The following is a 7,797-nucleotide window of genomic DNA, read 5'->3' on the forward strand; positions in this document are numbered from 1 at the left end:
GCGTGGACAGAGAGACTCACATCTAGAAAGACCTCGTCTCAAGCAAATACTGGCTCCGGTGATGTTAGGGTGCACACCCCACACTCCCACTCCTGTAAACTCCCTATTCTACTGTGAAGGCTGGCCTGGGTGGAGGGCCCCGTGCTTATGTGTCTGTACACATTATACACAGTTAGAGCCGTAGAAGGCAGCTCAGTTGAAAGACAGAGTGTTGTTTTTTTTTCTTTCATTTTTGAATGTAAAAGCCTGGTGATGTTGGAACAGATTTTGGCCTGGATTTGGCATTGCATTTTCTAAATTTTTTTTTTTTATTTCACTTCCGCTAGGGGCTTAAGTTGTTGGGTTTGGACAAGAACTAGGCAGGCAGCTGTGGCTACTTGCCTGCCGGAATTTAATCTTCTCTCTTTTGTGTGTGATGGCGACCCACAAGGCCCCGGTTAGGTGCCACCATCGCTTAAAACAGAGATTCCGTATCAGGGGTCCATGAGCCTTGTGGTGACGCACTTACTGGACAGGCAACCCCAGTTGGCACTGGACAGGCAGCCATGAATGCTTGAAGGCCTGCTTCTGGGCTGAGGAGATGAATGAAGCAATCTAGCTATTCCCTCTCTTTCTCTCTCTTGCTCCCCGATTCCTCTCTGATCCTTAATATCTTACTTCTTTGGCTTGTCAACTTTTAAGGAGAGGCAAGTAAACTAATCCCTTTGGGAATAGATGTCAGGTGCTAATTCCATCATGCTTTTTTAGCCCAAACACCCAAATTTAGTAAAAAAAAAAAAAAAAAAAAAAATTCTAGAGCAGGACTTTAAACATCTAGAAGAGATTAAATTTCATCTCTCTCGCATTTTTCCAAATGCCATATGCAGGTTTGCGAAATCCCGGGATACCCATTATAACTGCAACCCATTCTGGTCTAGGATTTAGGAAAAGGCAGGGGGGCCAAGTTCAGATCTTTCATTTATTCATTCATTCAACAAAGTTGCTATGTGCCCAGTACTCTTCTGGGCTCTGGGATTCTGGGTCCCCGCTCTGTGGAATCTCCATTCTTAGAGACAGACACTAAATACATGAATAAACAAGGCAGTTTCAGACCCTGATCAGTGCCACAGGACAATACAATGGACACTGTGTTGGGGGCATGAGGGTGGGGAGGGTACTCTTAAATGGGGTAGTCAGGGAGGGCTCCTCTGAGGAGGTGACACCTAAGCTCAGATCTATGTGGCCAGAGAGAGCTGGGGAATGATCCTCAGCCTGAGCCTCCAGGCTGCCAGAACAGCAGAGGCAGAGGCCCCAAGGAAGGAACAAGCTTGGCTTGTTAGGGGAACAGAATGAAGGCTGCTTCCAGGGAGAGAGCAAGGACTTGAGCCTGGAAAGGGCTGCAGGGACCAGACCCCACCTGCGGGGCCCAGCAGGCCCCAGGATGAAATTGGATTTTCATCTAAAGTGCTTTGGGCCTGCCATGATCTGATTTAGGGTTTAGAAGACCCCTCTGGCTGCTGTGTTGAAATGGACAAAAGTGGGAGCCCAGGGGTTGGTGAGGAGAGTCAGGTGGTCTCAGGGGTGGAATGATGGGGCATTGAGCTCAGCCGGTGGGGACACTGTATAGGGAGAGATGCCCCAGATGGGCAGCCTTTCCCCACCTGTAACTGCCTCTTTCCAGCAAACCATGTTTCTCCCACATTAACAACAACAGAACCCTGACGCCTGTGGGACTCTGGCAGGAAAAACAGAGCTCCACTGCGTTAGTGCATCAGACACATGAGGGGCGAATCCCGAAGGAGGGTCAGGGTAACACAGTCATAATTTCCTTCCATTTCTTCATCATCTCTAACTCACAGACACAATCTCAAGAAAGAAATACACTCATTTACTTATTTACACCTTGTCTTGTTACAAAACGATAGACTCTCTAAACAGAGACATTACAGACAGGAAATCATCTTGTGTGTGTGTGTGTGTGTGTGTGTGTGTGTGTGTGTGTGTGTGTGTGGTGTGTACTTTATATTACTGAGTGCCTATTATATGCCAGGCACTGAGCTTAAGCTCTTTATTACCTTACTTAATCCTCTCACCAACTCTAGAGGTAGGAACAATTATTATCCTCATTTTAGGCTGCTGGGGGTTAGGAAACTAGCCCCAGATCACACAGGTAGCACCAGGTAGGAAGGCATTCAAACCCACGGTCCATCTGTTTCCAGAGCCGATGTTCTCATCATTGTTCTCTACTGGTTCCACCATCTGCTGGGCAAAGGCTGGGAGCCTTGGTTTACTAATTGGCTAATAGAAAGGCTCTTTTGCACAGAGTGGATTTTGTCTTTTTGTTCCAGCTAATCACCCATGCTCTAAAAGTAGAGGTCTTTTGTCCATATTGGAGGCAGTACCTTGGGCTGATGGGAAAAAGTTTTCCTGCTGATCTTTATTTGCCATTTTCTACCCAATACGTTGAAAATCCCTTGCCGCCAGAAGAACATTCCAGGATCAGAGGATGCCACTTCCCCACACAGAGTTCAAGACAGTTCTTTCTGTGGTTTCTGAACCCAGCTCATTGTTGCGGATGAAATCTCTGCGGATGAGAGCAGTGTTTTCAAATGAGTCACACTCATCATGGCTCATGGAATCTATTTAGTCGTTTGTGACAAGCAATTTTAAAAACAGGAATAGAGAGCTCGCTTTGGCAGCACACATACTAAAATTGGCACAGGACTTCCCAGGCAGTCCAGTGGTTAAGACACTGTGCTTCCACTGCAGGGCGCGTGGGTTTGATCCTTGGCCGGGGAACTAAGATCCCGCATGCTGTGCAGCGTGGCCAAAAAATAGAAAAAAATAAAAGTAAAATAAAATAAAATTGGCACGACACAGAGAACGTTAGCGTGGCCCCTGTGTAAGGAGGACATGCAAATTTGTAAAGCATTCCATATTTTAAAATATTAAATTTAAAAAAGGAGTAGAATAGAAAATATCAGTATCAGGGTACCTCTCTCACAGTAAGGGAAATACTGTTTGTTAAACTTTTCTTTTAGTTTATGTGCACTAGGTCACAATTCTGTGGAGGACTTAAACATTTGAGAGCCACTGAAGCAGAGTGTTGTTGGAAGATCGTGCGCCTGGAGAAAATACACTTCACCACGCGTGGGTCTTGGACCTTATCTACACCAGTCGTTTCAGCTTACAATGTTAAGGTACCAGAGAGTCAAGATCAATGTTAAGAGGCTCCAGTCTACCCGTCCCACCTCCTCTCTGAGGATAGGGCTGGTTTTGTCAAGGACTGGTCCAGGCAACAGCCCAGAGGGAAGTCTTTCCATTGAAATCTGGGTAATGCGTTTCAATTCTGAGGTCTCTGTTTCAATTCAGATTATAATCGATAGGAGTGACAGTGTGTAAAGATAGTGACTGTCTCTTGAGTACTTCCTATCCACTAGGCATTTCCCATGTTGCGTCTCATGAAACTCTCATGGCAACCCTATGAGGTATAGGTTCTATTCTTATTCCTAATTTACTGAGACTCAGGTGGTAGAAATCACTTGCCCACGTGTGAGTCAGGAATTGTTTGGTTGCAAGTGGCGGTAACTGACAAGACCAGGGTCCTCTGGCTTTAGGCACTGCTGGACTGAAGAACTCGGATAAAGCCAGGAATCTCTCTTTGTCTCTTAGTTCTGCTTTCCTCTGTGATGGCTTCATTTCATATAGTCTCTTCTGTATGGTACCGTATAGTCCTAGGCAACTTGGGCTCATGGTCTGCCATTTTACACTCCAGCACCTCTTTCGTGGTAATTGCAGCCCAAGTCCTGTCTTTCACTCCAGTTGGCCAACATGCCTCTGTGCTGGGGCCTGAGGGTCAGCCCCACCTGTGCCACAAGGGCTGAGAGATGGGAGGAGTCATTCTGTGTATCAGGTAATTTTTGCCTCATCACAAGCCACCCAGAACTTAATGGCTTAAGACGATAACCGTGTATTTAGTTCATGATTCTGGGAGTTGGCAATTTAAGCTGGACTCATCTGCGTAATTCTTCTGGTCTCACGTGGGCTCCCTCATGTATTCCAGGGTTGCCTGCAGGTCGCAGGGTTGGCTGGCTCTAGGCAGAGAGGTCCTGCCCTGTTCGTTATGGGCTCCCATCCTCCAGCAGGCTAGCCCGGGCGTGCCCTCAGGGAAGTCACAGTGGTCCAAGAAATGGAGTAGAAGAGCACAAAGTCTCTTGAGATTAAGCTTGGAACTGGCACACCGTTACTGCTGGCACAAGTTGTTGAGAGAGGCTCAGAGAGGTGAGGCAGCTGTCTGTGTTCAGTAGTGGAAAGCCCAGAGAATCACGGGAAAAGCCTGACATTGTGGATCTGTGAAACTACCACCTGTCTCTGGAGTTCCCATAATGGATGAAGAAGCCTCATCATTTAGGTCTATGATGGCATGTATTCTCTTAATTGCATCCTGAAACATTCCTAATTAACACACCGGTGTCCCCTGAACAATCTTACCAAAGTCTTTGGTTATGCGAGGCCATGAGCCAGCCAGTGAGAATTCCTTTCCCTGTGTTACGCTTTCTTGGTGCTGCTCAGGGCTTGTTATTCTGCAGGGTTTACAGAAATAGCTTTTTGGGTTTTATTCCAGAGCCTTCCTCTCTCTAAGATCCATGCATGTGGCTAGAGCAGGTTTCTTAGTCATGGCCATATTGACATTTGGGGCAAGAGAATTCCTTGTGGTGGGGCTGTCCTGTGATTGTAGGATGGTTGGCGGCATCCCTGGCCTCTACACACTAGATGCCTCTCTCCAGTTTATGACAACCAAAGGACATCTTAGCGGGTGGAGGTGCGAACAGAAATATCCCCTGTTGAGAACCACAGAGTTAGAGGGATAAACTGGAGACAGATTTGAATGCTGCCTACAAAAGTTCCAAGTATCTCTCCTTTCACAGTTGTTTCTTTACGTATGTCAGGATGGTCATGCTTAAATTCCCATTCACAGCAGGAAACACTCTCACAACACTCTCTGGCCAAACGAGCACCCTCGTTACAGGGCCTCGCCAGTTCCCCAGAAACACATGGGGGAATTCTGAATCCCCCTGGACCTAGATGGGACCTTGAGAAAGCATTCAGGTTGTTTAACCTGGTTGTTCTCATACTTAGACTGAATTGGGGCCATAGCTTGGAGGTTGGGTGATATCCACAGACCTGGCCCAAAATTGGTATAGAGAGCAGGTTGGAATGTTTGGAAATAAGAATATGTTTCCTTGAAAGAGCCCTGGATTTGAGCTGAGTTAGGTCGTAAAGACAGGAAGCCGAGCTTATGGCGGACTGACATTTCCAGCACCCAAGTGGGCCTTGAGGATAAAGAGATAAAACGTTTCCAAGACCTCGTTGCAAGGAAACGTTCCTGGATGAGAGGCCCACAGCCAACCCAGCATCAGCCCAGTCTCGACAAGGGAAACTGGGTGTGTTTGGGTTTTGTCTAACATCTTGGAATGATTAATTTAGTCTTCTGCTCTTAATAAAACCCACCGGCCTTGTGAGGACCTTCCCATCATTACAGACTCTGTTTTGTATAAAATAAATTGGATCCGTTGGCGTCTGATTCATCTACACTGAATGCGGCAAAATAGTGTTTTGTGAGAAATTCTTGCTGTCTGCTAAGCCGGGAGAGGCTTGTCTTTAACAAAGTGCCTCCTTCCCTGGGGAAACAGGAAGTTACAGCGGGCCAAAAGAAAATGAGTTCCAAGCTGGCTGGGTTCAAGTCCAGACTCCACCCCCAAGCCCACCTGCGGGCTCCGCGTCCACCTGCCTGGCGCTCTCTCCAGCTCTTGACACCGGCGGGTGGTTAAGCCCCTGTCAACATGGCCCTCCTTTTTGGCCTGGCCTTTCTGGTGTCAACAATGTCCCTCTTCTTATTCAGAGAGAAGGTTCTGCCTTCCCCCTCATCTCTCCTCTTGGCCCCCTCCTTAATCCTTGGAGTGCAAAACTCCGAATGTGTTTTTTCCTCAGATACATTGAGGAAAGGAGGCGGGTGCCAGAGGTTTCCAGCCGGCACTCCATAGTCTTTGCTCCTGGCTTAGGGTTGAAAAGGAGCGCTGTTCTATGATCCTTCGGCACAGGTTCCTGACCCAAGAAGCTTCTTGAAGCTTATTTAATTGCGGATGAATGGAAACCCTATGCGAACTGGCTCAGATAAAAGAGGGAATTTATTGGCTCATATCACTGAAAAGGCCAGTGGCTTCAGGTACAGCTGGATCCAGGATCTAAAAGATACCATAAGCAATCATTCTCTATCTCTCAATTTGGCTTTCATCTCTTGACTTCATTCTAAGGCAGATTAGCCCTTCCAGGCGATAAAAGACCCACCATCAACTTCAGATTTACATCCTATTACTGTAGATACTTCAAGCAAAATGGATGTTGGGCAGGCAAAAATGGCACTGCTATTGGTTGCTACCTACCTGACAGCTGTCCATGCAACTGCTTGTACTTGAAAATAAAAAAAAAAATCTCTATGTTTTCCAGTCTTCCCCAAACTTTTTAAAAAGTTTGTTTTTAATTTGGCCACACCGCGTGGCTTGCGGGATCTTAGTTCCCTGACCAGGGATGGAACCTGTGCCCTCAGCAGTGAAAGTGCAGAGTCCTAACCACTGGAACACCAGGGAATTCCCTTTCCCAAACTTTAAACAATGAACATGGATCTAGATACGGATAATTTGGTTGTAAACAACAGACATCCAGTCAAAGTAGCTTAAGCAAAAAATTGTCGTTTTAAGGAATTTAAGGATCACAGTGAGGCCTGACTTTGTGAGGATGGGAAGAAGAAATCAGAAATCCGCTAAGAGTCAGCATGGCATCCCTCTCTCTCCATGATCTCTGGTTCTCCTTGAGCGTTGACTGAGGATGGGAAGAAGAAATCAGAAATCCGTTAAGAGTCAGCATGGCATCCCTCTCTCTCCATGATCTCTGGTTCTCCTTGGGCGTTGACTTTAGTCTCCTCCTGCTCTGCATCTGATGCTTTACTTTTCTATGCTCACTGCAGGACATGGCCACTGCAGGCAGCTCTCGCAGCCACTCAGAGGTCACTGGAAGCCAATGCTCCCCTCCGATTCCCGGAAGAGAGCATCCGACTGGGCTGGCTTGGGCGAGGGTCCACCCTAAATCCAATCAGCTGTGGCCAGGAGACAGGATACATGACCTGTGTCCACCCGATAGGCATAATGGAAGCCGATTCTCTGAGAAGGTGGTCATGGTCACCTTCCTTCCTGCCACAATGGAAGCAGTATCCTGTTCCTGTCTCAGGCAGACTCCCATATTGGTGTCCTGGTGTGCATCGCCTTTTTGGAGGACTTCACTCCTATGGCCTCTGCCTTCGACTCTGGTATCATGTTTGCTCCCCTGCACCTCCACACCCATCCTGTGTCGCTCCTGTAGACCATGGTTGCTCAGCCTCTGTACTAGTGACACGTGGATTAATTCTCTCTTGGGGGGACTGACCTATGAATAGTAGGGTGCGGATGGGGTCTGGCCTCTACGCACTAGAAGCCAGTACTGCTCCCCACTCAAGCGTGACAAACAAAAACCTCTCCAGACAGTGCCACGTGTTCTCTGGGTGTGGAGGGCAAAAGCACCCAGGTTGAGAACCTCTGCATAGACCTTCAAACATGCCTTGGTCTCACCCTCTTTAAAGGAGCCACCCCCCTTCACCACAGGTTTGCCTCTGTCACTGGGGCATTTTCTGCTCCCTTCACAGCAAAGTGTCTCTAAAGAGGGGCTGATCCTCGCTGAGTCCACTTCTATCCTTGGATTAAGAAGACGATGGATTAGTAACCAAAA

The 7,797-nt window shown here is 47.4% G+C and overlaps 1 pseudogene; it reads left to right on the forward strand.

Annotated features, from left to right (window-relative positions):
* The first annotated feature begins 2,823 nt into the window (after positions 1-2,823).
* LOC137208287 (U6 spliceosomal RNA) lies at positions 2,824-2,922 on the forward strand (annotated as a pseudogene).
* Positions 2,923-7,797: the final 4,875 nt, after the last annotated feature.

Source organism: Pseudorca crassidens, chromosome 15 (genome assembly GCF_039906515.1).
Source record: "Pseudorca crassidens isolate mPseCra1 chromosome 15, mPseCra1.hap1, whole genome shotgun sequence".
NCBI lineage: Eukaryota > Metazoa > Chordata > Mammalia > Artiodactyla > Delphinidae > Pseudorca > Pseudorca crassidens.